The following is an 8,834-nucleotide window of genomic DNA, read 5'->3' as shown; positions in this document are numbered from 1 at the left end:
TTTTTCTGCAGTTGTGAGCCTACCACAGAAGAAGCAAGATGGGACTGCCTCACTGAAAAAGGTACAAAGCCATATGGCTAGCATAGACAAGAATAATGGGCTAAAACAAGTTTTAAGAGCTAATGAGAAGTCTGAGCTAATGGGCCAATCAGTTTATAGTTAATGTAGACCTCTGTATGATTTCTTTGGGACTTAACGATTGTGGGGACCAGGCAGGACAGAAACTCAGGCAGCAAAAATGAAAATGAGGTATCTGTCATTTGGGGGGCAATAAAACTTGAGTTAGCTGGTAAACAATTAGTAATACACCAGTTATGCAAAGTTCACAATTCAGAGACAGGAGAAAAACCCCTGTCAAGTTCTCAGTGTGGTCCTTATGAGGGCAAAGATGAAAATGAGTTGGAACTGACTAGGAATTTGTACTGACCTGTTATCACTGATCAATTTTTATATCTATAAATGTTCATGCCTATACTATTTGAGAGACTGATTATGACCTACTGCTTAACAATAACTGTCAATCATTGTTGGATAATTTTTTTAAGAAACAAAGAAAAATTAATTGAAATGTCAATATGAGTCAAGCTTCTGTACATAACCAGACACTTTGTAAGAAACAATACAAGCAGAAGCAAAATACAAACAAACAAACAAAACCACCAAAGTTTAATTATGGTACTCCGTTATACTGTCATTTAACTCTGTCCTTATCTTTGCTTTCACTCTTACTTCTGTTTTATTGTTTTTATTATTGTAAGAACTAAACAATCAAGATCATGTAGTTATACATGCCATTTGCTATACCATGATTTAGAAGATTTTTCATTTTTTGTGGCCTAGGATCAGATTGAATGACTAGGAGACAGAAAGGTCTCTGACAGGTAGACAGGAGGGGATGGGGTCATAGATAGATTAGAAAAGTGCTGAACTTTTGCTTGCTTAGTCATCTCTTGACCTGAGACAAAGGTTTTTTCCTTCTTTCAAGTGGGTGCTGCCACCTAGTGCCTGATCCAGGCTGTTCAGCTAAATCCAAATGCCTTGTCTCCATATGTTTACCCAAAGCTGTTACCCTATCCATTTCCCTACCTTTGATTAAACTGTCCAATCATAAATTAGGAAAAGGGAAAAAATCCTGGCCTCCAAATATATTTAAAAATCCTAGTCCTTGAGGAAAGGATGGATTTTTTTTTATTTCTTGAGACCTACAAAGTGTCCTTGTCTCTTTCTGTCTGTCTGTCTGTCTGTTTCTGTCATCTCTCTGCACTCCTTTTCACAGAAATAAAATCATTTTTTTGTCTCCTGATTCTGCTGATGTGTCTGGGTTTAGTCTCATGCTCCTCATTATGATTCAGCTTTTTCTCCTGCCTTAAAGTTTTTATCTGATGGGGAAAAGAAACCTATCCAGACTCCTAGACAAAAAGAATGCTAAGAAATACATAAGAAAGAATGAAACAGAGGCACAAGGTAGGCTGCAAACTCGACAAGCCAGCCATGCCTTCCACAGTCACCTTGACACAAACTGGAGTGGTCTAGGAAGAGGAGTATCTGATAAAGTGCCTCCATCCAGACTGCCTGTTCATCAGCAGTGCATTTTCTTAATTGAGGATTGATTGACTAATATCATTGGGCCCAGCACATAGGGATTTGGCCCACCTCTGAGAAGGTGGTAATAAGTTGTGTAAGAAAAAGTTGAGGTAGGGAGAAGAGCAAGAGAGAGAGAGGTGAAAAACAAGGCACAAGTGATCTTATGAGGGAAATGATAAAATAAGAGCTCCAATTAGTGAGGCGGGATAAATATAGAAAAGAAAGGAAGGATAAATGAGAGTGAGAATGTCAGAAAAAGTCATAAAGGATATTAGTAACTATCTGCTTTAAGAAACCCTGCAAAACACACACACACACACACACACACACACACACACACACACACTAAATTTTTTTTCCAACTGAGCTTGCAATGTTTTCTGTAATTAACAAAGATCATCAAACAAGAACCTTGACACCAGTCATGAAAGCTTTTGTCAGTCATTAGCCAGAATTGAGCAAGATACTCTCTAAACATTACAGGCTATTGTTATTGCTCTTGGCTGTCTCCTGGAGGTGTGTCCCTGGCGCTGAATACATCATGTAGTTCAGAGACAGGGCCTAGAGAGCCCTGAGCTGAAACTGATGTGAAAGTCTCCTCTATGAGCCTTAGCTTTTATGGTACCAGAAGGCCCCATGTAGGCTTCCAAAGGAGGGAGGCAACCAATAATCCTACCAAGATATGATGCCTATGAACCCTAACAATGGAGAGTATGGCAGGATAACCCTAAGGGTGTAATAGTGACTTGCATACCTTGGTAGTGACTGGCCAACAGCTCTCTAATTAGACTTAAAGTCCACTCAATAAGAGGGAAATCCTGCCAGGTACTGAAAGCAAACTCCCTGTTATCACCCAACCCCTACTCAGCAATGTTCTCTGAGCCTTAGGTAAGGAGTTCACTATTTTGTAGTTATACTCCTTGGGACTGTGATTCATGACTCTGCATTGTATTGGTTGTAGTTTTCTAATATCTTAGACTTTTTAAACTAAAAGTATACTTTTGAAAATTTTATTGATGTGTTCTGTCTGTACATCATTTCATCCACCCGACACCCCATCCATCTCCTCCTATAACCTTCTCAACGCCTAAAATTTATGACTTCTTCTTTGATTGTTGTTCTTTCGCTCAAATATATCCTGTTGAGTTTATTTAATTTTGCTCAAGGTGCTCATGTTTATGGACAAACCACTTGACTTCACAATAATTTGTTAGTTAATTTTAGTTTTGTTTTCAGATAAAGCCTTGTCAACTTTTATTTCTAAAAGTTTATTTGCAATCACAGTTATTATACTCCCTAAAATTTTAAGTCACTTGTGAAATTATATTAAACTCTTCAGATTTTTCATTATAATTATATAGTGGTTTAAAGATTCATAACAAATTTATATTTTCATATTATCACCAAAGTGGGAAATATGGCAGGCAGGCAAAGATGGATAAATGTATGCAGATCAATAAATTTAGTTCACTTCATCAATGAATGAAGAAAAAAGACCTACAATCATATCAAAAGATCATTAAAGTAATTTACTTACATTTTCATAAGTAATGTAAAATTTCAGAAAAGTAGATATAGAAGAAATACATGTTCATGTATTTGAAACTGTATATGACCAATGTGCATTTTACATCTTACCAAATGGGTAAAAGCTAAACACTTTCCACAAAGAGCATGAATAAGGCAAGTATGTCCCTGTTCACTGTTCTTATTCTCTATAAAGAGAAAAAAGTCATGTGCTGAACAATAAGGTATTGGAAGTCATAAAGGCCATCCAACTGGGAAGAGAGACAAATTATTCCTATGTAGTAGTATATAGATCCCAGGTAATGAAGCAAAGCTAAAATCTTTAACTAGTAACATTACATCATTTTGACAGACTACCTGGCAGAAACATTTGTTTTTAAAGTCAGATACTTTTAGTTCAATGTTTATAAGCACAATCTCAGCCCTGCTTAATTTGTCCGCCTGGTGAGGCAGAAAACAATGGCATCAGAATCATGCCTTAGAGTCAGAACACTGAAGTGCTGAGATTACAAGCCCAGATTACGACCACCAGAGAAACCACCAGAAACCAGAGAAGTCCAGACTGATATAGCAAGGTTTATTGTTATTGCCAGCCAGTTTGGAACTCAACTCCAGCACTTGTCGCAGCAAGGCAGGGAGGAGTTAGAATTCTTCTGTGGGGTTTGTTTTTTTAAAGACAAAAACTGCAACTCCTATGGTGATATGCAAGATATTCATCAGTATGGTTATGGGCTAAGGCCAGTTCAGGTACCCTCTCCTCCACTGCCCAGGGAACAATCTAGGAACCTCTCCTTGGGCCTGGGAACCCCTCCAGAATCAAGTTTCTTGCAAACCACAAAATGACTCCCTTAGTTAAGATACACACCTTCCCGCTCCCACAACCATCCTCCCTCCCTCCCCCAATCCCATTCCCCCAAGCCATCCTCTATCCTTCCCCTCTCCCTTCTCTCCAACCATCTCCCCTTACTTCCACCCCCCAAGCCCCATACACCCAAGTTTGCCTGGCAATCTTGTCTAATTCCAATATCAAGAAAGATAACTATATAATTTTCTTCAGGTTCACCTTCTTATTTAGCTTCTCTAGGATCACGAATTATAGGCTCAAAGACCTTTAATTAAGGCTAGAATCCACTTATGAGTGAATACATACCATATTCCTCTTTTTGGGTCTTGGTTACCTCGCTCAGTAAAGCGTTTCCTATTTCCATCCATTTGCATGCAAAATTCTAGAATTAACCATACTGGTGGGAATATCTTGCATATCACCATAGAACCTTCATCTGGCGATGGATGGAGATAGAGACAGAGACACACATTGGAACACTGGACTTAACTCCTTAGGTCCAAATAAGAAGCAGATGGAGGGAGAGCATGAGCAAGGAAGGCAGGATCGGAGGGAACCTTCATCCGACGATGGATGGAGATGGAGACTGAGACCCCCATTAGAGCACCGGACTGAGCCCCCAAGGTCCAAATGAGGAGCGGAAGGAGGGAGAACATGAAAAAGGAAGTCAAGACCGCGAGGGGTGCGTTCACCCACTGATACAAGGGGACTGATCTGGTGGGAGCTCACCAGGGCCAGCTGGACTGGGACTGAACAAACGTGTGATCGGGCTGGATTCTCTGAATGTGGCTGACATGGGGGCTGACTGGGAGGCCACTGACAATGGCGCTGGGTCTTGTTTCGTCTGCATGTGCTGGCTCTCTGGGATCCTGGTCTGTCTGGATGCTCACCTTCCTGGACCTGTAGGGAGGAGGGGAGGAACTTGGACTTCCAGCAGGGCAGGAGGCCCTGACTGCTCTTGGAACTGGAGAGGGAGGAGGGGAGGGAGTGGGGGGAGTGGGAGGGTATTGGGAGGAGGGGAGGAACTTGGACTTCCCATGGAGCAGGAAGCCCTTACTGCTCTTGGGACTGGAGAGGGAGGAGGAGAGGGAGTTGGGGGAATGGGAGGGTATTGGGAGGAGGGGAGGAAGTGAAAATTTTTTTATAAATAAATGAATAAAAAACATTAAAAACTGCAAATTTATGTAGCATTGATAATCAGATACAGTGTGGAACATTATAACTGGATTAAATGTAACACTATCATGTCCTCAAAAAAACAAAACAAAACAAAACAAAACTGCATGCCCTTCAGGGTGGTCAGGGGTTTGGTGAAATTTTATTTTTACTTCTTTTTTCCCCATCCTGATTTGTCAGCTGGGTTTTTCTTTAGAGTCAAGTTATGCTGTGACTGAGTCAGGGCATCTTGTGGTTTATCAGTCACCACCAGATAGTCAGGCATCCTGATGCTTGTGCTTTAGAATTTCCTGAGAAGAAAGAGAGAGAGAGAGAGAGAGAGAGAGAGAGAGAGAGAGAGAGAGGACACTGGAGTTTTTGATTATAAAACACTCTACCAGGAAATTCCTTTGAGAATAAGGGGTGTGAGTCTTACAACATCGCATGTTATATACAAGAAGAGTAAGGGTGTCAAACTAGAAGACATAAAATATAAACCCTAAAGACCAGTATCATTTCTTTACTCCATTCAGGTGGGCTTCCCAACCTACAGTTTCCAGAATCTCTCCAAATAATATCGCCATCAAGGGACAATACATTCCACAAGATTCTGTTATAGACACCTCATATTTAACTTGTAATGATTAGCAATGTTCTGACTAACCTCTATGTCAGAAAATATAGGTATTTTTCTCTGTAGAAACTTGTATTTTAACAGATAATGCTCATATCCTCAATGTAGTTGGTTAATAAATAAGAGTTTGGAAATTGGCCAAAAGCATATTAAAATTTAGAGGTCTGTATTTCATCAAATAACACTCCACGTTAATGAAAAACTTAAGTGTGATACCTCAAACTGTGTAACTACAAGAATTTATGGGGGGAGATACTTCAAGGTATTAACCTGGTTTCTCAGGCTTTCTATTGTTGCTGTGAAATGGAATGACAGGAAAGGAGGTTGGAGAGGAAAGGGTTTGTCTTACACATCCCTATCATTGTTCATCAACAAAAGAGTCAGGACAGGAACTCAAACAGGAGCAGAACTGAAGGCAGGAGCTCATTCAGAGGCCATGGAGGGAGTGCTGCTGAAAGGCTTGCTCCCCATGGCTTGCTCAGTCTGTTTTCTACAGAACCCAGGACCACCAGCACAGGAATTGCACCACCTACAACTGACTGGGCCTGTGATAATATTTTATTTGTGATCTAGCAAATAAAGGTTGCCTGAAGGTGAGAGTGCAATGCTAAGCCACTAGTTAGTCACAGAGGCCAGTAAGTGATGGCATATACTTTTAATCCCAGGACTCGGGAGGCAGAGACAGACAGATCTCTGTGAGTTCAGGGCCACTCTGGAATATACAAGATTGATTAAGTCTAAGAGAAACAGAGTCAAGCGGTAGTGGCTCACACCTTTAATAGCAGCACTCAGGAGATGGAGACAGGAAATGGTGTGTCTGGGTGAAGGGAGGAATATAGAGTGGGAAGAGACAAAGGCACGTAGATAAAAAATGCAGAAAGTCTGGATACTATATGTTATTGTGTTATCTTTGAATTGTTTGACTGCTGAGGAAAGAGCAATAGCTGCTAAGAGGTGTTTGATGATAAGCTTTGCTGGATTAATACAACCTATATATTTTGAAAATCATTTTCAAAATTTAAATCAAAAGATATGTTACTTTGGAGAAGAGGCTTTGCTCTTATTTTCACAAGAAATAAGACACTCTGGACATTCTGGGTTAAGAAAAATCAGATTTGATCAAGGAAAATCCCCTGAAAAATCTCTGAAAAAGTAGAGAGCCCAGATGATCCAATGTACCTCTGTTGCAGTTTCCTCTGAGATCTACATCCAGAACAGCTTCAAGGCTGTTGGCTGAGATGACCCAGCCTCACAGAATTCCCAATCTGGATTTGACCATAATCCTGATTATTGTCAAGACCACTCAAAGATTACCAGCACCCCCAATCAGTAGGAAGTAGTCTAGAGAACTAAGCCCACATTCTGAAAGATGGATAATGGATATTTATTACCATTTAAAGAGGGTTAGGTGCAAGTTGTTATTGGTAATGGTCAATAAAAAAGCTGAACAAAGGAGATTAGATTCAGGAATCTTGTTGTCAAAAGAAAAGTGGGATATAGAAATGTGGTAACACAAGGTGAGATAGAAAGTGAATTAGATAAACCACTTTGGCCCTTTGGATTCATCCAAAGAGGATAGATAACGTATTTTCCTTGAGTTTTTCAAACACTAATGGACTAGACATTGTTAATGTAATTATTGCCAGTATATATTTGTATATGATTATTGTATTTATTGTATGTGGGTTTTCTTGTATTGGCTAGAACCCTTTTTTTATTTTAGACAAGAAAAGGGAAATGTGGTGGTATTTTGTTTGTGATCTAAGAAATAAAGCTTGCCTATAGATCAGAGTACACAGTTAGCCACTAGTTAGTCATAGAGGTCAGGTAGTGGTAGCACACACTTTTAATCCCAGCACTCAAGAGGCAGAAGCAGATGGATCTGTGTAAATCCAAGGCTACCCTGGGCTACATGAGATTGATTCAGTCTAAAAGAGAAAGAGAGCCAAGCAGTGGTGGCTCACACCTTTAATCCCAGCACTAGGGAGGCAGAGACAGGAAGTGATATGGCTGGGTTGAGAAAGAAATATAAGATGGGAAGAGAAAGGAGCTCAGGATTCAATCTGAGGTTTCATACAGAGGATATTCAGTCTGATTTGTAGAGACAGGATACCCAATTCTGTCAGAGGATTTTGCAGAGGTGAGAGCTAGTGATTGGCTGCTCTGCTTCTCTGATATTTCAGATTTTACCCCCTAATATTTGACTCTGGGGTTTTTATTATTAAGACCAATTAAAATTTGCATCATACTGGGTCCTCCCTATCAATTACTAATTAAGAAAATACTCTACATGCTTGTCTACAGGTCAGTTGTGGAGACATTTTCTTAATTGGGGTTTCCTCCTCTCATATGATTGTGACTTGTATCAATTTTATATAAAACTAGCCAGCACACCTGGAAGGTATATTTACAAGTATGATTCTGAAAAATAGCAGAGGGAGCAAGAGTGCGTAATTTTACCACCCTTCCTTTAAAAAAAAAAAAAAAAGAGCTTCTGTACCACAAAAGGAGCAGGAGCACAGAGGAGACTTGCAGGATGCCAGTTCTACAGCTGACAGTCAGAAAGCAATTGATTTGGAAATGGTGAGCATCTGTGCTTTTTAGCTGGACCAATGTCACCTGGCATTGCCTCAAGGGGTTAAATGAAGCCAGCTGGAAGGGCCACTGCAAAACTGAGGTTGTGTTGATTATATTGAGAGCAATCAGACTTTTTATACTTTTAAGAGAAACAGAACATAATGGGAATTGCCAGGATCAAAACAATTGTAGTTGTCAGGATACAGAGAAGTTTGCAAACCATACAGGGCATACGAGAATAATGCCTGAGCCAAGTGTCCTACCAAGTCTTCATGCTCCCTTTACTGCTAAAAATACAATACAGAGAAACACAAAGCAGCCTGAACACTTCGCTGCTTGAGGGAGTGCATTGGTCTCTCAGGAACTGTAAGGCGCATTGTGTCTCTGAAATCATGGGCCTGAACAACTTAGGCTGCATGTCTCTCAAGGAGAAAAGCAATCATCAATTTCACCAAGTTACATCTATAACAGAGACCTGCCTATAAGATATACTGGTTCAACCGTGGCACAAAT

Source organism: Myodes glareolus, chromosome 8 (genome assembly GCF_982192425.1).
Source record: "Myodes glareolus chromosome 8, mMyoGla1.1, whole genome shotgun sequence".
In the NCBI taxonomy this organism is placed as follows: domain Eukaryota; kingdom Metazoa; phylum Chordata; class Mammalia; order Rodentia; family Cricetidae; genus Myodes; species Myodes glareolus.
This window is presented reverse-complemented; position numbering follows the sequence as displayed.